The sequence below is a fragment of the Lepisosteus oculatus genome, chromosome 5 (genome assembly GCF_040954835.1).
Source record: "Lepisosteus oculatus isolate fLepOcu1 chromosome 5, fLepOcu1.hap2, whole genome shotgun sequence".
NCBI lineage: Eukaryota > Metazoa > Chordata > Actinopteri > Semionotiformes > Lepisosteidae > Lepisosteus > Lepisosteus oculatus.
Window position 1 is genome coordinate 53,078,050 of NC_090700.1, and position 25,476 is coordinate 53,103,525.

The window sequence follows — 25,476 nt, forward strand, 5'->3', positions numbered from 1 at the left end:
GGTGGAGTCGCGCGTCACTCAATGACATAGTAGGGTTAGGGTTAGTCTTTACACAGTAAATAGACAATTTTTATGCTCCGTGCTGGATTTTGGGGACCAAATAAGGATTAGGACGGCTAGCTTTGTAGTACTATCTGAAATTTTGTTTTTCAGAAACTCTCTGGGGACTGGGTGGCACGGTGAACTGCGTGATAGTTTTATCCTGAAACTGAGTGGGTGGGATCAAAAGTTATTAACATGCATTATTGAATCTCATTAACTGTAATTGCAAGAGCTTTAATCAACGGTCTTGACTGTTTACTCCTCATACCTTTAGGTTTGGGGAACTTGTCAAAATCCAATGCCCAGTGAAGCTCAGATAAAGATCGCATACATTTTTAATTGATACCCCAGGTAGGGTTAGGGTTACCCTTCACACAGAATTTAGACAATTGTTACGCTCAGCGCTGGTTATTGGGGCCCAAGTCAGGTTTAGAACAGGTGGATTTGGTGTTCTATCTGAAAATTTTGTTTTAAGAATCTCTCTGGAGCCTGGGTGAACCGCGCGGTAGTTGTATCCCGAAACTGAGTCGGTGGGATCAATAGTTGTATATGAATGAGTGTATATGACTTATAGCTTTATATACATACAGTATACAGTGCGGTTCTACAAAAATCACTGTTTATACTGTATATAGGGTGTTGAATGGCTAACAGAGCTAATACACATTATAATACATATGTACATGTATAGAAATCCAGTATTTATAAAATTTGTATAATCTGCAATAATCAGAACTGTGTGTAAGTGACACAATGATTGGAAGGATAGGAATGGTAATTGTGGAATGATTTAAACAGAACTGTGACAAATGAATTCCAATTCACATAGAAGTCTCAGGAGCCCTCATTTCATGCATTAACACAACTCACTGGCTGTGTAAAAGGAAACACATGTTGTGGAATATTTAACATGCCTTGCACAGATATTTCAACAAGGTTGCATTCCTTTCTGTCACTCTGACTAGTTGATTTGCAAAATTCTATATATTTGGTTCCCATTTTGAAAGCATTTTGAAAGGCTTAAAACAAAAACTCAAAACTGAGCTAATGTAAATGTTGATTTTCAACACTCCAACACTCTACCTACAAAGCTTTGTGCTGTATTTGTGCCTTTAAAGGTTTCTTTAATTGTTTTTAAAAAATGTGCATCAAAGATTTTGCTTTAGAGAAATTACCTTTGAAAATCCTAGATAATGTGTATTTCAAGTGCTACAGTAAATATCATATGTCTAAGGTGTAAAAAGGCTTAACTGTAGTACATATAAACAGTACAGTCTTGTAAACACAGGGGTGATGTGGAAAAACAATTTTAATAGCTTTTTAGTCTTGATAATTCCACTAGAAAGGGCACTTGTGAAAAAAAGGTGAAAGCTCAGAAACTAAGCTACTGGTCATGGGCTTTGTGCTCTTGAAACAAAACAAATTATCCCAGAGGTCTCTTGGGAGAGCCCTCACAATGATACAAAGCAAATATAATCCATTTGCATTGCTACTTTAATTGTACTTTGGTTGGTCCTAAATCTGTTTGAGAAAACTCAAACAGGCAGGTGATTTGGGGAAAAAGCATTTTTGAAATCAATTGGATTTCCATCTCAGACAGGAAGCATACAGCATGTAGAGAAAAGTGAGTCAATCTATTTTCTGTAATACCAGGCCGTGCAGTTAAAATCTCACTTTCATAAGTACCGTACATTATAATGTAGCAAATATTTTGTACTTAGCAGATTTGTATTAGTGTTTGAGTGGAAGATTAACAGTTACCTCCATTGTAATAACACTTGAAAATGTTGCATGCAGGATATAAATAATTGTTTGGATAATCTAATAATATTTTTTATGTTAAATATATTTTGTTACCACTATATATTCAACTTTGATATTTCTATATTTATTAAACATATCTTTAACCTAACTTGTGCCAGTAAAGGTTTTCTATGAATTTACTAAGTATAGGCATATAAAGTGGCCTGAACAGTCATGCATTGTATTTTCAGATGTGCTTTGCTCAAATGTATTTTTTTCTGATCGTCCATTCTGCACTTGTTGTTTATAATGTTTTCCTTCATTTGACCCTGCTCTTTTTGTTTTTCTATTTTTGCAGTGGTTTAACTGGTGCTGCACTCGGTTGACCAGTTACTAGCAGTTGCTGCAGCACTTTTGCAATGGGCAGAAACTTCCCTGGCTAGCATCCTCCACAGATGCACAGTTTGTCCTCATATGGTAATGCAAGTTCACATGCTCGCCATACGGAATGTGCAACAAGTCAAGGATGAGATCACTGGGGTCACTTTTTTTTTTAATTGAACAAAAATGTGAATCCCTCTTGGGAGTTCACAATTAGAGCAACTGAGCTTAATTCCAGGACTCCAGGCTCGGGGTATGTTACTGACATACGGTTCGTACATCAGCTGCCAGTTCAAACGTGTAATGTTCAAAACAGCCGATCCAGATGTGATCTCATTGCAAACATTAACTGGAATGAAATAAATACTTAAGGAAGTTCCCAAGACATGCTGAACTTTGCTCTTTGCTCTGGTCTTTATAATGTCTTCAATGGTATGTTATGTGCTCCAGTTTTCATGTAACTACTGTATATATAAGGAGGCACGTACCGTACAAAACTAAAAGAATATTGCTATATGTTGAGTTGGTAGTATATTCCTAAATTCAGCAATATACATTTTTCTGCTCACCCATACAGTAAAGTTAAATCTAATTTAAACACCCAGATTTTGACATTATTTGAGATATGAAACAGATTTCTTTTAATAAACAGAACCATATCTTATTGGTGCCATTTTTTTTATTCAAGAGTCTTTCAGCATTATTTGGTGTCTTTGGACTTCACTTCCTTTTGAAGTACAGTATATATACCTGAAAGGCGAGCGGGTTCACTTTAAAAAATGTTCTGAAAGAAAGGAAAAATAAAAGGACTGGGCTTTATTTATGTCTCCCTCCCCCGTGCAAAAACTACTATCAGTCTGAGTGCAAATTTTCTCACCATCTGAGACCCAGGGCTTTGTCCTCTCACATAAGTATGAGTGGAAACTCAATGACGGATGATATTTTATATACAGTACCTTGATACCAGGCTTGTGTGTTCACCCTGCGATACACATTACTTCCCCCTGAGGGGTCATCCTGTCCTTTGATTATCCTTCTTGCAGAAGACCTATAGGTCAACACACTGCTATTGCAGGTTTCAACGCTCTTCTCCCACCTTTCTAAAAACACATTTTGGGAGAATTGTAGCTGCTGTGCAAATTCATTTCTCTTCTGCGCTGGATCGATGTTTACCAACCTGCAATATTCACTGACTACATGACGCATGCGTAAAAATCAAGATATTAGAACGTTATCCATGTCTTTCAACGTTTTTAAAAAATTATTCTAGGTTGCGAAAGGTGTTTTAAGTCCTATTTTGTATTTAATTTATATTAACTTGTGTAGGCGAACAGGTTCTTCAGGAAGACAGCAACACACATAAATATGTAATATACATACATATTAGTAAGCTGCTCTCCTTGCTTAACATCTTTTTTTGGCTTAGATTGTGCAGTTGAAGTGTGTTTCTCACTGTCCGTACAGGATTAATCAAGATACGGCATTTCTCAATACAAAAAGAATTACATGACACTACGGTGCATACAGGTTTTGTCTTAAAGCAGAGTCTAGTTATACATATAGTCTGCAAATTGAACTCAAGCATATGCACATAATTTTCTTTGGGACAAATATTATTGAGACCCTTCCCCTGCAGGAAAAATGCTTGCACATGTATGATTCTTTTAACCCAAAGAAAATCGTTCTTTGATGTGAGATGAACCTTCTTGTTGTTTATGCAGGGCTCTGCTGTTGGAACACAGAATAAGCTGTGAATGCTTGCAATGTGCAAAGAGTGTGGACTGCATTTGATGTTGGTGTGCTCTTTTAAACGCTTTTAAAAAACAATTGACATAGCTTTGCAGCATTGTTTAAGCTACATTATGCTTCCTTTTTGGTCATGTAAAAAAAACATGAATATTTTGTTTCAGTTAAGTGTTTTAGGTAAAAGAGCTAAGCAAATATCCATCCTAAGGACTCAAAACCTGTCTGTTTTCCTAGTTTTGTGGCAGCTGCAATGTATTTAATCCTTTGGTTTTCTATTTAGACAACTCTGACTCATTTTTAGAAGTCTTGCTCTCATCAACCAAACTTTTGTAAATTAGTGCTCATAGCTGCATGTTTAATTCTTTTTTTTTGCTAATATGCAGGATCTATCAGGTGTACTTGTCTGTAAATTGAAAAAAAACTAAAATATTTTCTGTGGCTCTTTTAACACTCTATACATAGCCTTTCAGAAATTAAAACAAACCAACTCAGCACCGACAACTTGCCCCAGGTCAGATTCAACACCCATTTGTGCTGACTGATTCCAGACAAACTTGGATTCAAACTCTATTTATACTCTTTTCTTAGGTAACCTTGGGTTAACAAGGGATTTAAACTAGCTCAGAGCCACCAGAAACAATCCAGTGTTGTCTCAAAGTAAACTCTTTTTGTGTGTACACCACTGAATCTCTTTTTTTCTGTCTGCTAGTTCACTGAGGCCACCTTGTCCTGAATGCTTCACACTGTCACCTGCTCACACACTGCCAGAAAAGGTATTAAATCAGCATTTATATCTTTAGAAGGCTGCTCTGAATAGCCTATAAAATAATCATATCAGGTATCTGAGTTTTTGTTGTTTCTGACAGTGATTTATGATGCACAGTGTTAAGCAGGTCTTTAACAGAGAAGAAAGCCCTTTGCTATTCAGGCTGGCGGGGAGAGATATTGTTACTCTGCTCTCTGTAACAACACCCATAAGGATTTGTATAAAAAGCCCAGAAAACATGACACGTATTGCCTTTATTCCACGGTGTTATGATCATGACTCCTCCCTTATCACGGGACAAATGCGAACAAATCGGGACCTCAGCCCACACAAAGGACGACACAGAAAAACCTGATTTGCTTCGACCAATTTGGAAACTCAGTTGACAACCTGTGCAGCATCTAGTCTTTGTGTAAAACTGTGGGAAATGGAATAATCCTTGTACAATTTAGAGTCACAAAGGAAGAGTGTGGTCTTGAATTTAAAACTCCTCAAGAGGTCAAAACCCAGAGTGTCTGTCGATACAGAGCTTGGGGACCAGGCTTAAAGGTTTTCTTTGGTTTTGTTGAGCTCACCAAAGCAATGAAATTACATTGGATACTAGGCTATAGACCCTGACAATCTCCTTACAAAGCAGTTGGTAAAACACTTCATACCACACACAACCGATAACAGAGGGCTAACCACTTTATAACCTGAAGTAATGTATCTATCAGTCATGCCAATTTCAAAGTGCTGTCAACATGACTTACTGGGTATGTGTTAAAGAAGAACAGCATACAGATCCCAACCAGTTGTGCCCTCAATGAAAATGCCACAGTATCATTAATAACGGATTAATGCTTTAAAGTAATTTTAGTGGCAAGCAGGAAGACTTCTGTGGGTCACCAGAATACAGTTAAGAGCTCTTTTAGCTCGGCTGCAGAGAACTGAGATTAAAGATGCTGAGGTTGCTCTATGTGTGCTCAAGATGATGCTGTGCAGAAAATGAAACTGGAATCAGGCACCTTAATCAGTTCTCTTACCTGATGGATCAGGGCCAGCTCTTTTCAATAATGAAACCGAATATTTACTGATCATTTCTACCAAAGATCCCTTCTAAAAGCAGGTGAGAACAGGACCTGGAAGAGTTAATCTTCCTAGAGCTGTCAGTATTTTAGTCGCATTACCACAGTGTCCCTCCGGAACCGTGTATCGAGTGTCCGCTCAGGATGTGGCGGAACAATTAATCCTCGAATTGTTTCACTTCCTATTGAATTGCTCCAGAACGTGTGTGTAATTCTAACTGTCCCTGCGAATCTCAGACTTCTGCTTTAATCGAAGGGAAAAGGCTGTTTGCATGTGTTTTTCAGCACACTGCCTACCCATTCAACTGTTTTTTTTCTGCTCACTTCAGCAGTACATTAACACAAAGCAAGATGTCAGGGCCAAATGCTATTAATCAATGAAGGGCTCATGTACAGCAATCGTCCTTTGCTCCATAAGGAAGCACACGAGAGACATTACACTAACACAAACAAAAACCCATGAAACCAGGCAAAACTGCTACTGTATCACAAGGAAGATACACAAACATAAAATCACTGGGATGTACAACAGTTTTACAGTTTCCTTTGCTCTGATTTTTCACGCTTCATGTCACATTAATGATGCAAGAAGAATGATGTAATTTCACTCCCCCCAACACACACACATAAGAGAATGAAAATGAGCTGTATGGTCTGTCCATTGCTTATAAAAATGCAATTCCTGAGGACTGCTCAACAAATACTGTACCACAGAGAAGAACATTCACTACAAGTTTTTTTGTAAGAAAAGAAGCAAAATCCAGAGCTCAACATTTTCATACTATCTGTACTACCGAACTTATTATAAATGTTAACTGCTTCATCAAACATAAAGACACACAGTCTGATTATGTAGAACAACACTAGACTAACATCTGGATAAACACTTCAGTTTTTGTAACCTATCAAATTCATGCTTGTTTGTGCACCCTATATACCAAATTATGCATTTTTTTATTTTTTCTGATAGCAATTTTAATTAGAAACAGACATCGTACTTTACATTAATGGCCCGATAGTCACCATTTCATTATTCCATTCTCACTATTCCCTAACTAACATCATATTCAGCACAAAACACCTTTCGGCATGCTTACAGTCATAGGGAAAAGAAAAGAATTCTGGTTAACATACAGAAGTCAGGATAATAAATAAATGGTTTATACCAAAATTATAGTTTTGTCTTTCACATCAAAAAATCTTCCAGGAATGAATCCTTCTTTTTAATGAAAAAGGCCCAGTACGCTTGGTAATTTACCCCCTCTACAGTGTATAAGTGTATACAGGAATACACATTAAAAAATGCAGATTTTCAACCATGGCTTCAAGTTTCTCTCTTTGTATATTGATTATATACACTGTATATAATGGCAGCCCATTAGTTATATAGCCCAGTGTGTATAATTCAGCTTTGACTGTGGAACTTTACTCAAGAAATTCCCAGTAGAAAATGAGGACATTTTCACAGCAGAAATCACTGTGACACCACACACAGCTTCACAGGATTTTCAGTAATAAATTGTGTCTTTGCTTTTCATGGTTTTCATGAAACTCTGGCTAATAAAGTGTACGTACTCACTTGCTTACTATTAGACTACATCCACTATATTTGCAGTGAGGGAAGAGCTTGTGACGTGTCTGTCACTGAGCCCTGTAACTATAGACAGATAGCCAGAACATTCAAGCACAAACACTCCTTTTCTATCAGGATTGTGGAGGAATCCATCTTAGTGTCTACTGTTTTCCATTCATGTTAGATATGTCTATGCACGCTCATGTTGCTTAACTCCAGAGTAAACAAGGCTGGTTTGTCTGAACACTGAATAATCACCTCCCTCCAGTCACAAAAAAAAGAAAAAAGAGAAGAGAAGTGAACAGATTTCTATATCCTTTTGACAGCTAAGCTGGATAATCAAATATAATAAACACTATTTTATCGCTACAAAAAAATCATTTAAGGAGGACACAGTAAACATTGACTGCTAAACATACTGTATGGGAAGCTCAATTGAAGAAGGGGCATTGCAGAGTTATTGTTTTTAGAGAAATGTTACACCCATGGCATAGAAAACAATGAGACAAAAATATCGAGGAACAAGGAATGTGTATGTTCTGATATTTAAAAAAGAAGTCACTGATTTGTGTTAGAATCATTCCGATTTCATTACTGTAAACTGATCTTCAAGCAGTGTCTTCTTGGGGAAATGTGAACTGGAGATCTACAAATTGATACTTTGCTGCAAAACATGAGATTTCTGGATAAAGGATAGTGCTTATTGATGTCAACACAATGAATATATCTCGGTAGCTTTGTACACAATCCCTTCAGTTATTAAATAGCTTGGACAACAGGACACTTGGCACTCGGACTGGAACACTATCCCTATGTGTCTCGTTCACTCTGAGGGATTTCTGCAGTTCCCCTCATTCGGCACTGTCTTAATAGAATATTTCCCAGTCTGGCTGTCATGGTTCATTCTTTGATAGTCATCTTAGCCACCTCCAACTCTGGGAGAGGGGCTCCTGTGGGACACTATGACCTTCTGTTATTAAAACAACTGCCTTCGTGGCTTTTTATGCTTTCCTGGCAAGCACATTTTTCAAGGCGGTTAAGGAAAATTGGTTGCAGGTTGGGATTTACACCCAGAACCGGCTTGTTCTCACTTCCCGAGCTGTCATATCAGCCTGTTACATGGGAAAGAACAATCTCAGAACACGTCTAAGAATAGTGGGAGTTTCCATTACAGACAAAGTATGCAACAGGACTGAAGAGCCCCTTACAAAACTTTAAGGGAAATAATTATTCCTAAGCAATTCCTTTAAAATAAGACAAAATCAAGTATATATTTTTTCCTTGGCAATTCTATTGTATATACAGAGAATAACAAAGAAATATCTTTAGACAGTAACATCACTCTTTAGTGTGCTTATCTATCTATGAGGGGAAGCGCAAACACAACTATATTATCAGAAGAAAAAGTTCAGGAGCAGTGGCTCTCATTTAGTTGTCCTTCCAGAGGATCTCTTAATTACTGAGGCTAACTGATCTCTTTAATTGAACTTGTTTAATTAGACATTTCTAACTTGTTTTTAGGCTCCATTTTTAGTAACAGTGTACAGTACTATTCAGAAACACTCTAATAGAACTATGTTGCTGCAAAGAAAGTTAACAGCTGTAACTGTTTATTATTTCCTAGCATTTTTGGCTAAACAATCTCTTAATAGGTGTCCACCTACTCAAGTCCAGACTTAGGCAAATTCTGCAGGTGTGATGCTCAGAAATTCAGGTTCAGAATTGAGACCCCCACCTGACTTCATAAGAATGTAAAAAATATGACAACAAACAGGCTACCAATCATTTAACTGTTAACTGATTAAAAACAGCTCAAAAAGAAGAGAAAAATAGAGCAATCTTCCAGGAACAGGGCCGGGAATGTTAGCTCCAAAGAATGAGCATCAAATGCATCGAAATACAAGCAATTAGAAAACATCTTTAATTTACAGATTTTCTGAGGCTTTCTAGGCACAGTCTGAGCTTTCCCTTCCATTCACAGCCTATATTCTCTGGTCCCATTGTGTCAGTGTTGGAAAAAAGAGACATGGACAAGGTTTTGTTTAAGCATAAACACATAGCAGGTTTTTGATTTGGTTTAAGAGATAGAATTAGGATTCAGATTATGGTCTGGGTCAGGGTTGGGATAGTTAAATATTCATTACATTCCACTCTCATGGGACATCTGACTAGTTCCAGCAGTAACCCCAGCTACTTGTCACCAAAATGCCAAGAACACATACTGTATCTTTCAAGAAAAGCAACACCCAGACCCAATATTAAAGCCTGGGATTTGTATACCACATTTTTGATAAGGAGCATTTAAAATTTAAGCCTGGAGCCCTGCTCAGATGCTTCTTTTCCTTTTGCAGTGAACTCACTTGAAGCCAAGTGTAGAGACGTCTTTGACACAAAAATGAGACCTGTACTTTAAAGGCAGGGATCTCAGAATCTATTCCTACAAGGCCCCTGTGTCTTCTGGCTTTCATTCCTCTTGAGCTCTCAGTAGCTCAGTAGCGGATAGCTGGAAAATGGCTCTTCATGCTTACACTGTGGGATAAAAACTAGATACAAACATTTATAATGGTCAAACTGTGAGAATGACTAGATGAATTAAGTTAAAAGAGAATTCAAGCTGGCTCCAAATCAGAAAGCTCTGAGGCCCTGTAGTAGCTGTATTGGATACCACAGCTTTCAGGCACTGAAATTTGGAGTTAAAAGTCTCAGAGTTGATTTAGAATTCGAGTCTGGTAAATTTGAAAGCAGTGTAACTCGGGGCTGAAACATTTTGTAGAATTAACTGCAGTTTATTTAGTATGAAGTTCAATTCAAAAACCCAGAGACAGAAGACAGAAATGAAAGACAAGCTTCAGTCCTACTAAACTTTGTAAAAGATGTTGTTCTGGTCTGCCTGTTACCTATGTAACAAGATTTTGAACGGAAATAGAACCTCATGAATTAATAAAATTTAAGAACATTTGAGAACTGTTCTGTATGATTTGTAGGGACACAAAGAAAACTTGAGCTCAATATATCCATGGTGCGATAATACATCTGTAAATCTTTTTACGAACATAATTTGTTCCCTGAAACCCTTTCATACTGTATAGCAAAAAGTAACAGTAACCTCTTCATTTGCCTTTTTTGTAAATATACACGCACTCACAATTTTCATTTTCTTAACACCTTTATGGTCCATGATAAAGTCTAAATTACAAATTTTCCTGCATGAAAAGTCAGAGTGCACACAATAGCGAACGAAGCACGAAGCAAGACTCTGAATTGTGTCACACATATGTCTCTCCTGCCACTCCGTAGGCTCTGTGCAGGGTCTGTCCCAGACAAGTCAATGGAATGGGTACACTTGATATGAAACGAGTCATATGACGCCTTCCCCTTCATTCCCGGAGGTTTCAAAATTTTTCTTCATATTGCTTATTCATAGTTTCGAAGTTAGCGTTCCTTTTTTTTAAATGTGGGTAACAATTCACATGCTTCGTAGTATCGAATTTTCATAAAAGAACATTTGTAAAAAGAAGTATGGGGGCATTGCACTAGATAATAAGCATACTCCAATCAATATTTGGAGTAACTTGCCAGCTCAGAGAATGGCAGCCCAACCAAGAGAGTTGTGAGGACTATTGTGAGGAATGAGCCAGGGAGCAGCTGCAAGGGTGTGTGTGAGAGAGAGACGTGAAATGAAGTCCTGGGTGAGAGACTTATATGAGTAGGCAAGCTTCTGTTATAAACTCCCTTTATTCACAGCACTCTCTACTTATCCAGACTTATCAGCAGAATGAACACTAAGGATCTTTATCTTTAATCCTTGGCTAGAGGTAAAAAAGTAAAATATGCATTTCTCAAACAGTGAAGGAAAATATCGGAAACTTTTAGGAACCCTGACCCACTGTGCACTGTGGCTGTAATTGCTATGCAATATTGAAAATGCAGAGTTTCATGTTTAATATATCATAGTGAACTATTTTTGCTACACCCACCTAATTCCAAACTGTCAATACTGTCTTTATCTAGACACCAGCAGCCAGGAACTCTGTGTTTGCATACAGGGAAGAATGAGGAAGTGCAGACGGACTCCTCTGACCCACCGCCTTCAAAGTCTCTGGTCTTTGAACATGTCACAGGCACCACAGCACTGTACTGGAGAAAGAGGCACCTCCTTCACCGACAGCATCATGTGTTTGCAACTGCCTCAAAAGCTGCTGGGGTCACTTTGTCACTGAGGATCGAGGGAGCCCCGTCTGACTGATCCCACTCTATCCCACCTTTCCCCTTGGTCCCAGCTGGCTGATGATGTGGACCAGGCTCGAACCTGTGATCACAAAGCTCAAACTGCATTCTCACGAGTGCATGCACTTCCTGTGCCACACAGGTTTATTTTTAAATTCTTTTCTGAGTGTTCTCCTGTTCTAATGTAACAGAACGGAATGTTGTAAAGGTCTTAAAATCACAATTTTATCCTGCGTCAGTAAGGTTTTAGGCACTTTTAAGTCCAGAATGTTTTCTCACATACAGTAGGCACTGTTAGGGTCTCAACTAATATTCTTCGTTTGAGGCCCAAAACACTACAGGCATGTAAATTACTCATGATGAAAAATGCCAAGATATCTGTACACGCAGCATTCAAGTACCCAAACATCAAGTTTCTAAGTAGTTTCTGTTGGTATCATTCAGTTGGTCTCACAACAGCACAGTGTCAGCATAGTGTCAACAGCACAGCTTTCTTCAGTTTGAGTCCTATTTTTTAATGTCACCGTACAGTAATTGCAAATGTGTTCTTACGTTGTACGATATGTGGAGGATGGGGGTGGTGGTGGGGAAGGATAAGAAGGACATGCCTTGTGCTCTGTTGTGTCAAAGGAATTTCTGCAACAATTTCATGTGTTTTTCATTTTAGGCCTTTTCTAGACACTCAGGTGGTGATTAACATATTTGTTTCTTACTTGCAGCCCATGATTTCATTTTAAATGCACAGAGCATTACGTAAAAAAAAAAGATGTCAAGCAATAAAGAGTTGGAGGCAGATTAGAGATACGGCTGTGTGGGGATGAAAGTGAGCACCAAGGCAGAGTGCCAGGCAGCTGATTCACATTAAACACTCACATTGGTCGTCTAAGCAAACCGACTGACAGAGGTTTTCATCCCATTGCCATCAAGAGCCACTGCTCTCTGTTCTCTCACGACTTCAGCTCTCACCAGTGTGTCCGCAAGACCATTTTACTATCTTGGGAATACACGTAAAGCGTCACATTAAACATTGCTGTATGATCTAGATGAAAGCCGTCCTCTGCCCAAACATCAGAATCACTTCATTAGCAAAGTACATTACATGTACAAGGAATTTGATCTGGTGTCTTGAGTAAACATAGCCCACAATTATAGACACACTGCGCCCTGTATTCATGTATTCTAGTTAAGCAAGGTGATGACCAATGCCAGGCAATTTAGGTTGTGATTGACTAGTAGTGTCAGAATTTTTAAACAAGATTGTGTCCTGGATGAAAGGAGTATTTGACCATCTTTACTGCACACACATCTGTAATCTGGGTTCATGCAGGACTTCAACAAATGTCAAATGGCAACTAAAGAATCTCTCTTCTCTCATCTCTCTTCTGCGTTGCAGCTTGCCTATAGAATGGACAAACCCGCTGCCAAACCAAACAGTTACAGAAGCTGTGAGAGGGCTCTCACAAAGTTGAAAATGGTCAAGAAAAATTGTGGCCCCTTCATAGAAGCTTTACAAAGTATTTCACAATATTTTTTAGACTAGAAGAGAGTGTGTGACCTTCATTTATTGTTTTGTAAACTGCTACACATTACCAAAAAAGTTATATCATAGATGATCCCATGGTATAACATAATGCATTAGCTGTTCAGCCATCTTCAGCATAAGATGGCTGAGTCGTTAAAGCCCAGAGGTGCAATTAATATAGAATAATGATGAGCACATGTGCACAAGAATATTTGGATTTATGTAGGAAAATCTTTTGATTAGATTATTGACTGTTTCTGGTGGCCATTTATCACCCTTGTAGTTTGTTTCACCCTGTGCTTTTTAACTTTCCTGTGTTCGAGTAATATGAAGGCAATTTGAAGGAGTGAATGCTGTATAGAGCAGTGCATTGTCTCACCATTTAACTTGAGTCTGCTGACTAACCAGGTTCCAAAGCTCATAACCTTCTCTAAAACTCCTCTAAAACTCCCTTAACCAATATTTACAATAACAGTGAGTAATAAAGACACAATCAGACTTTTTCTCACTACAATCCCTAGCTGACATGATAAAATGAAGTTCAAGTAGATAGCTGCATCAGCACGAACAAAGGAACAAGTAAAGGTTTATTTCATGCTGATAAGAGAAAAAGAGTGTTAAAATGAAGGCATGTTGTTCTGTATGGTCCTTCAAAGTTACCATAGGTTAAAGGATCATTATCCAGAGCAGTAGTCCACCAGTCACAGTGGACACTAATGATAGAAATCCAGCAAGTTGCAGATCTCTTTAAAAGATTGGTGCAAGGCCAGAGGCAAGGTGTTCAATTGGACATATTTAATCATTGATTTTAAACTGTTGATGACTGAGAGCCAGATGTAGTCCTCGTGGCCCAGAACTGGAAAACACTGATCCAGGAAACAGATTTACTGTAGACAATAGATAACTTAAATTGTATCATAAGACGAAAATGTACTTTTCAAGGAGAATGTTGGGCTTCTATAATAACCATATTTTGAAGTAGGATTATTCTACTTTCCTCGTGGAATTATTAAGCATTACCAGATTAGGAAATAATCTAAATAATAATGAAAATGAAAGCACTGGAAGAGGCAGTTTCCTGGTTTACTTTTAGAGTAACAACTCCCCCTTTGCTGTTCTAAAGCCTTGTCACAGGCCTTTGAAGGTTATAACTTGTGAAGGTGCTATAACTCATTCTTAGATGTGCAGGGAATTTTATTGTGTATCTTGCCTCAGCCTACGAGATCACAAAAAGGATTTTGTGCAGCTTTAGACAAATAAAAGCAGAAAGTCTGCTTTTATTTGACAGACTGCGAGAGCTCTTTGGTACCTGGTACAGTATTTGTTTTCCCCTTTGGTTGAAAAGCTAAGCAGATTGTCATTGACAGCATATGATACTACAACCTCTGGATTGTAAAGGTTATTGTATGAGTGCATTAAACTGTCAAGACTCTTACTGGTTCCCTGATTGAAGTCTGTAACCTCCAGTGACCAAATGATGTCATTCCTCAACACCCCACCCCCTCCTCATACACACACACTAAGAGCAATACTCCCAAACCCAGACCTCACAATATGTTCATCCTCCACTGATGAAGTTAGTGGAAATTGAGGCTCCTCTGTGGCTATTTTTTTAAATCTTACTGTGTTTATTACAATTGTATAGTTTCTTTGGTATTTGTTTAATATGTTTTAAAGCAGGTTACTCCCGACAACAATACGCACTAGGATATTGATTTTCTGCCAGAGAAACATACACTCACATTTCTCACAGCTTCCTCTGACAGTGCAGCCCAGCCTGTGACAAACAAAGCACTGACTATGAACAGTGTTGACCCACACCCCATTAAAACCACTGCCAGCAGCCCAGGCTCCTCCATCACATTCTGCTGGTGACTTTCATCATGAAAACTGCCAAGCGCCAGATTAGAAAATTCACTGCCAAGAAAAATGTGTTTGAGAATACACGGACCTCCACTGAGTGATTATTATATTGGGAAAATGTTACACTGAAGTTGTGCTTAGAAATGCTTTCTAACTGTAGTCTGAATTAATTATCAATCTGGTTCAAGCAGCAAATGTGTTTTTGGTGTTAAGGAAACCTTGGATATTGAACATTTGAAAAAACTGAAGGTATCCAATAATCCATAAAGAGTCTTAGCAAAGGAGTCCTAACGTGCTTAACAAACATGCCCAAGTAAAAAAAATAAAAGAAGTCTTCCACATCTACATTGAAGTGAAAGGAATGAAAAATGGGAAATTCCAGACTTGTGTCAACTGACAGTACTTTCGTGTTCTCTAATATTAGTCTGTATTATTTCACCTAGGATCTCTGAGTTAAGGTGGAGGAGGCAGAAGCAACTGGGGATCTCTCAGAAGATAATATTGTCTATTTTTGGCTACGTTGTACTGCTGCTATTGATTGGTCTTGGATTGAGCAGAGACATACAGCAATGCTGTATCTGAGCTCTCTGACGTGTGAAATGCTTTATAGATTTTCTCTTCCTTTAAATCCCTCTAATCCCTTTGCTCCCCCAGAAGTTTAGATCAAAGGTAAGAAATAATAATGCACTAGCAGAAGAGTCTGACTTATAGTCCAGGATTGAGAACAATGAGACCTTAGGTTTCAGAGCACTGCTCCTGAAAAGAGTGAGGTCATCCCTCCAGAGCTGTGTTTTCTGTTTCTGATGCTACTACAGTATATGAAGGGATTGGGCACACCTCTTGTTTTAAGGTATAATTTCCTGTTTTGCTTTTTGTGTCATTTTGCTGATATGTTGGATTTAAGATATATACAGTGTATAAAGGTCGATATCCTTCCAATGAATGAGTATCATGCACTATTCATACAGTGAATCAAAACCTTATCACTTTGTAATTGCAACACGTTTACTAAGTTATTATTAGGATAATTAGTGACAGATTATTTTTGTGGCCTGTACACTGAGTTTTTATTAAACAGACATGTCTTTTGGGCGCTTGAGCAATGCCCTTAACCCCAACTACTCCAGGGGCACCGTATAAATGGCCGACCCTGCACTCTGACCCCTAGCTGCTCTCCCTGTCTGGGTGTCTCATGGAGAGCAAGTTGGGGTATGGAAAAGGCAAATTCCTAATACAATTGTATATGGCCAATAAAGTGATCTTATCTTATATGTACCAGCCTAGATACTGTATGTTTTATTCTGTAACATGCTAACAACAACAAGGATTGGAGAGCAATTTTTCTGTATGCAAATAGGTGTGCTTAAAAATGTTTTATGTTTATTGACTAATAAATTAGTTCTGTAAGTATTTTAACAGGGTGTGCATTCACCTGTGTGTATGTTTGTGTGGGTGTTTGGTGTGAAAAGATATTGTGTACCGATTGATAGGGACAGATTAATTACTTTATTCTGGGTGATATTTGCACTGTATGTTTGGGAAATTGCTACATTCTCACATGTGGTTGCATTATAAAATAGGGTGGTGGGGGTTGAGAACAGGATTTATTTGGTGAGAATGGAATTTATTTTTTGTTTCTGAGTTTCCCCTTGCTAGTTTTGAAATAATCCTACCTTTTGCATGTTAACAAAGATTGGGAGTTGCTCCAAAAAACTTGATCTTTTTATGTTTTATTCCTGTGTTGGAGGTTTCCTGTCTTTGGTCAAGGAAAGTGAGATTAGTTTTCCCTCAGGTATTGCAGAACCTACTGTCTTGTGGAGTTGTCCCATTCCTTTGTAGAAAGTGGAAAAGCTCTGTCTGTTCGGTTTCTGAGCCCTAGATGCTACACATCATCTCACAAATGTTCAATAAGGCTAAAATCCAGTAAGTAGAGCTTCCATGTTATAGCTAAAATATATATAATAATTGGAGCACATTGTTAACACATTATTAAATCACCTTCTCTCCAGTGCCAAATCAGCTCTTAATAATTAGGTGATTAAGTATTTATGCAAAGTCACCCAACTGTGTCAGTCAGTCATAAATGGTCAACTAATAAAAATGACACCAAAATGTTTATCAATATCCAAGAGCTGTATAATGTGTTTTCTAAAAACACATAAATGGAGTGATTAGTTCCTTGTGATGCTCTGTAAGGATTATAAGAATTAGCAGGTGCCAGTTAAGAAATATATATGGATTTGCGAACATGCATTCTTATTCAATCACCATCTGAAAGTCATTTAAAAGTCCAGAGCCAAAACAGTCGGCCCTTATTTTCATTTTTTGGCTGGCATCGTCATATTTGTTTGATTGCCATGTAGACCAGCAGACATCTTGATTTTTTTTTTTCAACCTGATACTTTCACGCAGTGACTTGTTTATCAGCTCACTGCTGGGATACGGATGCTTTAAGACAAACAAGAGAAAAAAAAACCGATGAAAGCATAATTACACCGAAGCCACTGTGGAATGATTATAGCACCGCTAGTCAATCTGAGAAACTAACATGCCGCAGCTGAGCAGAAGCACATCCTCCAAGAGCTGAACCCCAGAGCTCCTGGCTAATTGGAATAGCCTAACGATCTTGCTGGGTGGTGCCCACTGCAGGGGTGCAGTGGCTAATGACTGTTTGTTCAGTACTGTTGTTAGAGCTCATGAAGGTTTTTCTTTTGTGGTTGCTCCTGTGCATGCTGAAAATTTGTATGTATAATTCATTCCTATTTCCTGCTGCTCGATTTGCTGCTGTCCCAGTGCTCCAGGGGCTCAGATTTTTGTAGGGAGCCGCTGGAACGTAATCCAAAATCCCCCTTGGGTCTGTCTGCACGCCCACACAGGCTCATATTTGTAGACCGTACTTTCCATGTTCACTTCTGCTCCTTGAAAGATTGAGCTCACTTGGTTCCTGCAGTCTCTGCCTGCACAGACAAAGACAGAAGCCAAACTCCTGCAACTGAAACACACAATATGCTAATGCAAACAGTTATTTCATATGGTATGGATTCGTCCTTACCGGAACTTTGCATGGGGCTGTGCTGTTATTCACTTGAGAAAGTAACAAACTTTTGCTCTTTGACTGCAAATAAAATAAAATTCTGAATAAAATCACATTTATTTCAGAGGTCGGGAATGAATTTTTAAATGATTGCATTAATTGGGCATAGCTGTTACGTCCTCTACCTGTCGAAATCAGGCTAAACAGACACAGCAGCCACCTAATTACATGCTGTGCGCGTTAACTAATCATCTTCTGCTGTTCTCCATCAACTCATCACCAACTCACGCTTGCTTAAACCCGCTCCTTAGTGTGTCCTGTCCGGTATTGGTTTCTCCTCACAGAGTTCTTACCTTGCCTTTGTATTCTCAATCCTTGTGGCTAGATCTTTCAGAATTTGGACTTTGGATATCACTTTGACCTCGACTTTATCTTATGCTTCGGATCGTTTATTCTCGTAAAAAACTCGGCTTTGCAATAGCAATAGTTTGCTGTTACAATAGCCACAGAGGACTTAAATTCCAGTATCTTTGTTTAAATATAATACATTTATTCACAATTAACTTCAAAAGATTTTGAGTTTCAAGAGAACCTCTTGCAGATTGTAAGTGCATGAGAAGTGTCTGCTTTTGACATGGGAGGGCCTGAGTTTCTTAATTCAATTGGTGAAGCAATTTCTCACTCTCCAGCGGCTGTGCTGTGGAATAGGGCTGTTGCCACAGAATGATCACCCAGGTGGACGCACGTGAGTGGTGGATGAAGTGGATGCCCTCATAAATGTGAAGCCCTTTAGGATCCCCTGGGATAAAAATTGCTATACATATACCTGAATTAATCAGAGGTATTTGCCAGGGAAAATCCTGACTTCTGCAACTCTTTGCTCAGTGGGCTCTCTAACACTCATTTCAGAAACTTGCAATGTACCCAGAACTCTACAGCTTCTATTTCACATCAGACCCTGGCAGCATGTCACTCCTACACTTCAATCTCTACATTGGTTGTCCATAAAGTCACTAATTCAATACAAAGTCTCATTGCTGACTTTATAGGCTTTAAATAATCTGACTCCATCATACTGTACATCTCTGAACTTCTTCCTGTTTACACTCCCTCCCATAGGCTGCGTTCAGTTGAAGCAAAAAGGTCCTTTGCTCACTGTACCTCTGAATAAATATCATGCTTTTGGAGACTTTTTCTGTCTCTGCTCCACTGTTAAGGAATGCCTTTTCTCTGACAAATTATTTGACTATCTTCAAACCTAAACTCAAAACTAATCTTTTCACTAGGGCCTTGGACAGGTGCATTATAAGTAAGTTATTATCAGTAGTAGTATCTCATGCTAGAATTTGTAAACCTAATTTGGAATGAAGTTTTTCAAACAGCCCCTACTGTTCAATGTTCAAAGCTGAGCTCCCTGCAAACTACAGAGAGTTTTGTGACAATGATGAACGATGTGATCTTGGCTTGCGATGACTGTATTCTAACCCTGGCCAAAAGACACGTGCTTGTAGAAAGAGGCTACTGGAGGTGAAACTCTGAAGAATTATTATAATGTTGATTCCTTTCCACATCTTAATTCATGGTCTATAAAATTCTTCTTTCTTCCAAGGAGCCTTTTTTCCATCTGGTGGGATTTTCCTGGTTTATATTTCTGTTCCTTATTTATTTACTGAAACCCAAGATATGCTCCACAGACAGTCCAGAGAAGGTCATAATCCGTTAATAAACAATCAGAATCATTGTTCATCCCATAATGTTATGGACAAAGATTACATTCTAATCAATAATGGAGCTCTTGCCATTTACAGAGTCAAAGTGAAAAATCGAAATCAGCAACTCCATTATAAACCTCAGGAGATATCTCTGCCGGACAGGTCTGATGCAGTGAAATCATAATCCTAATGTAAATGAAATGAGGATTTAGAGACTTAAAATTCTCATTGTGATCATGCCTGTTTCACTAGCAAGTACTATAACAAGTAGGGCCATACAACACTAACAGGTGTCTCAGAACAACTTGCTATTGAGTCAAAAAATGACCCTTGCTAGTCCACGGTAGTGAAAAAAGTATATTATCAGTACAACTCCTGGTTAATTATAAAACATATCCAAACAATGACAGGAAACAATGGCCATTCCGCACTGTAACTATTTAGGTAAGATAAAGTTTCTAAATTTGCAAAACTTAAACACGGAGCTGATACTGAAAGTAGAACAATACCCATTTTCAAAGTCAAAAAATGTTTTTAATTAATCTGTGATCTGACGGTCATTTGTGCTGCCAGTCATTGGGTGTGTGCCTGGCAGCGCAAGTTACACAAATAAGGCTTGTAGTGGCAAGTTTTTTTTTTCAGATTTCAGAAGTGCATTTATTTAATAATATCCATATGTTGACCCTTGTATCTGCTGAGGAAATTGCTGTAATGTATGTATTATAATGTTGAAATGAACAGGGAAATGTATTACATGTATTACAAAACCCAAATTTGTGTTATTATTAACATCTTATTGCTTACACTTATATAGCGCTTTTCTGGACACTCCACTCAAAGCGCTTTACAGGTAATGGGGATCCCCTCCACCACCAGTGTGCAGCCCCACCTGGATGATGTGACGGCAACCACAGTGCACCAGAACACTCACCACACACCAGCTACTAGTGGGGAGGAGAGCAGAGTGATGAAGCCAATTCATAGATTGCACCAACAGGAATCTGTGTAGCCATCTAAAGCTTTCTGTAATTTGATTTATTTATATTTTTTCTATTATAAGAAAATACTAATTTTCCTAAATGATAAAAATGACAGAGATTGTTACCTGATTGCAGTTTGAGTGAAATGTGTTAACTTGTCATCAGAGAGTTAAATCAAAGGTACAGTGAAAACTAGTAGAAAAAAACATATCTGCTCAGAGAATAGGCCACATCTGAAATATGTGCTTTTCTTCGTAGGTAATTGGTCAATTTTTCTTGATAACAATTTTCTAGTTACAACGTAACCATTTCATGAAGCTACTGTTGTTCACAAAACACAGTCATTGTTCTGAATTTGGCATGAATGACAATTTACTTCCCAAGAGAACCACTACAGTACTTTTAATCTGGTTTTACATCATTAAAAGAAACAACTAGCAATTTGGCAAGTCTTGATACAGTTTGATAAGAGGTGTTTGCTGACAGTGCCCTCTCTGCACTTAACATCCAGAGCTTCAGGATTAGTCAGTTTCCATTACTGGAATGGATAAAATATAGGATTGCCTGCATTATTCCAGTCCTGCTATAAAACTAACCACACTGTGGAATTAATATATTGCATTGAATTGACCTCTGACCTTTCTATAAACACAGAACAAGCAGCACAGAGCTCAATTCACCATGGGACAATTTAAACTGAAATTTATTTCCTTTTATTAGCCATAAAAATAAATTGCCTCCCCCCCCCCCCACTGATCTTATTACCGGACCAGTTGCAATGTGATTCCTCCTCAAACGTTTCCTCAGGGCTGCAATATCCAGGCAGTAAGCCATTAAAATTCTTCTCAACATATTGTGGCATTGATAACAATGACAACAAGAGGCTTGGAGGTGTGGTTCTCATTCTGCCATTAAAAAGATAACACCAGCACACAAATGACATTAAAAAGGTTTTAGAATCTCCTATCTTTTCTTCAGCGAAGGCAGCTGAGGGTATGCAGTAGGTATCACTGCAGTAGATATTGTGTGTTACCAGAGAGTCTGTGGTGGAGTGCAAAAGGAACTGGAGTGTGATAGTTAGTCAGTGACACAGGGTACAGTCCTGGAGGACAACATCTAGGAAATAGTCATTTCTCAGTCCCAGTCAACTACCCTGCGCTACCTATCTCCAAACTGGGACAAGTTCAGGAGTTAATGCATTTAATACCATTTGTGAGTATGCATGGAGAGAGGAGGCAGGATAAGGGTAATGACTTATTAATTAAATAGTTATTTGCTATCTGAGCAGTTTGCTAAAGAAGTATAAATTAAACCAGAAAGCTAACAACGCTGTGGAAGGTGATGAAGGAATTGCTTAATTGATACTCCAGTGTGGCAATGCTAACAAAAGATATCCTCCTTTTTCACTCTGATTAGCAAGATTACCAATGGCATAAAGCTGGCTGGTAAAATTATATTAATGTGTATGTTCTGAATTCTCTTTTAAAAATATATACAGTACAAATAGCAGCACTGAGACCTCCTTGTGAATCAGTAATCCCTTTTAAATAGATGAATTGAAGACCTCACCTTATGTTCAGAATAAGAGATCTGCAAACATTAAACCTTTTTTTTCCCTCAGATGCCTTAAGGAACGATCCTCTGCACCGTAACCCTTCCTAATCTTCTAGGGTTTAGAAGATTATTCTCTCTCTTACAGTACTGCTATTTCCAGGCTTGCCTTTGAAACAGAGATATTTTTTTTGTGTGAAACTATTCTGATGCTAAGAGTAGAAACTGCAAAGTGGGGTTATCTAATATCTCTGCTTTAAGCAGAATAAAAAAAATTCACACCAACATATCAAACTTCCTTTTAACTGTATCTTCCCACTGAGGATGCAGAATACACTCACAAAGCATGTTTTGACATGGCTATGATAAGGGTTCAACAGCTGTCTCATTCCTCTCTTTAGTTTGTACTGAGTATGGACTCAACAGTGATGACTCCGAACATCTGCCATTAGACTTCACTAGGTACTTAAAGTGGCCAGATCCATGCTCTGACACAGCTTAACATACACGTACTGGCCAGAAGTATAGTGAATGCTTCCTGATTGAAACTAAGTGGCTTCTTACAGAAAGTCCTACAAGCTCTCAGGTGGTATGGAGACGAACCAGGCAAATAGCAAAAACATTGGCTTCAGCCCTGGCTGGCCTAGTGCACCTACACCTGCCACAGTTTACTCACAAAACATAGATGTTGCAGACTTTTTGTGTTCAGAGTAGAAACATTCTGTGCAACAACTGAGTATATTTTAATTTACAAGGACCCCTATGATTCAGTAGAGATTCAGATATGAATGGAGATTACTGTACTGTTCATTTTGGGAAGCAATATTACTGAAACACTTTAAGCTACTCCACACTGCCCCAATCCTGCCACAGATGTAGAACAGTTTATTCCTGCACAGCAAGACCTGAAAGAGATAAAAAGTTGAATTGTATATAAACCTCATGAAGACAAGTCCATTCCTTTCCTGTACACAAATGTGCACATTCGTGTTCATGTATTTGGACCAAGGCCCAAAATAAATGATTATATTTGTAGTCAGGAGCTAAACCCAAGACTGTCTCTTTGATAAATGACACGAGATTGCCGAGACAGATGAAAAGTCTATTTTTTGTGTTTGTCTGTGTGTGTTTGTGGGTCCGTAGCTGTTTGTGTGGAGGGAGAGCTCCAGGAGATGGGGAAAAGGTGTTATCATCTGCATCTTTGGAAGCAAAGAAAATAAGGCAAGGACATGGCTCACCAAAGAGAGTCTACAAAAATATAAAAATGAATAAAACCCCAATAGACCCTTAACTCGATAGCTTAAGCTGCAAAGGGTTCATATACTATAACAAATCCCAACAAATTATTTAATGATTTGATTATATTAAATCTGAGAGCTTTTGTTTTAAAAAATGTGCATACTGGAGCAGTCTTAATCAATATATAAACATACTGTAAATACATGCCTGGCAGTGCCGCAAAGAGTCAGACCCATACACATGAAGTGACCTTGATGTAACCACTGCTGACTGGTTGAGTAAACATTCGAAAAAGAAAGCAAATAGCTCTGTATTTCAGTCCATCTAGTTATGTGTACAGAGAGGTAATCTGTTGTTGATACTTGTTTTCTTAATTGAGGATGTATCTTTCCTGAACGGCTGTATAATCAGATTGGCCGCATCTGCAGCAGAGGTTTAAAGATCACTTTGTAAGCTTTCAAAATGACAGACATGTCTCTATTTAGAAATCCTTCTGAATGCAAATTTTTGAATTTTTTAAACAATTTTTTTAACATTTTCAAATGATATTATATTAGATCACCTAGTAAGAAAGGGTTTTTCAAGTTATATTGGCCAAACAAATTGGCAAAAAGAGCTTTCTTATATTTCTTTTAGAATTCCATTCAGTGTTTAGAAATCAAATGGTACAAAAGTATAGTAAACATTTTATTTAAAAAAAAGGAGTTTCAACATTTAGAAAGTGAAATTTGGATGATGTTTCTGGATACTATTTGCTTTATCATTTTTAACACATTTAGACAAATGCTTGTGTTTGTTATCTTGACCTCAGTGGGGGAGTACAGCTCTCTTAGGCAATGCTCTGATCTGAGCCTGCACTGTAAATGTCAGGCACTCTCTACCACAGTTTGAATTAATACCACAAAGATTAATCAGAACGCAATGGCCTGCCACATACAAATGACCTCTTGAACTTTCCCATCACGGTTTTTATTGAGGCAATATTTCATATGGGAGTGATGCTTACACAAAAAGGCCAGAAAGCCTAGAATTCTGGCACCCTGAAGAATGTTGACTGAGAGACTGCAGAAAAAAAATCTTGGACCAACTTAAAAACATCCTTTGTCATGGTCCTAAGTGACATACTGTACGAATAAGTGCAGACTGGAGTGAAAGCATGGACTCATTAATATGCTACATACAGTATGTACTAAAGCACAAGCATATCAAAAGTTCCACACAGCTCTCAGACAGCAGGAACTTTAAACTAGACACATGGATTATATAAAAAGGTGAGAATGTTACATTTTTTCTCTCCTTTTCATTTCCTTTCTAAACTTTCATTTTTTATTTGGTCCTTTTGAGAAAGGGGTACACATGTCCATCCCTTGCTTCTGTCTTTCATGCCGCAGGTAACAAACAATACAAGGACAAAGTCATTAAAATAAATATATGCAGGAAGCGTTGCAAATGGATTTCCTACCCTTGATTTGAGAATCTATTGTCATTCAAAATAGCCATTTTTGTGGTCTCCTTTCTCCCGTTAGCATAATAATAAACGGAAATGAAGTTTTCAACAAGTTTTCCAGGCTGACAGGCAGATTTGTGATATTCTGAAATGTATAAATTAGTTTTCTGATACAACATGGAGAAAAGTGTGCATCTTATGAGTTTATTTTATTAATTTTTTTGCTGTCACTCACAATTTAGCCCAAGAATGTTAATGTTAATGTCATAAGGAACCATAAAACTGGTCTCCCACCTCCAGTACCCCTTCATCCTCCAGCAGGCCCCTCAGTGCTGCAGTGATCAGACCCGCTCAGTCCCTGACCACATTTGGCACTTGCTCAGAGGTGTCACTGTTCGGACATCACCTGTAGTCTCTCATCTCTCACTTCCTCTCCCCAGTGTGTGGCTCTCAGGGGGTTCAGGCCACCAGGCTGCCCACATGTCCGTGTGTCCACAGTTCTGGATCTTACTGTTTCATTTAGACTGCTCTGTCGGATGACTGTTAGCCTTCCTTTTTATTTTGTTGGCTGGCTGTGCTAGCA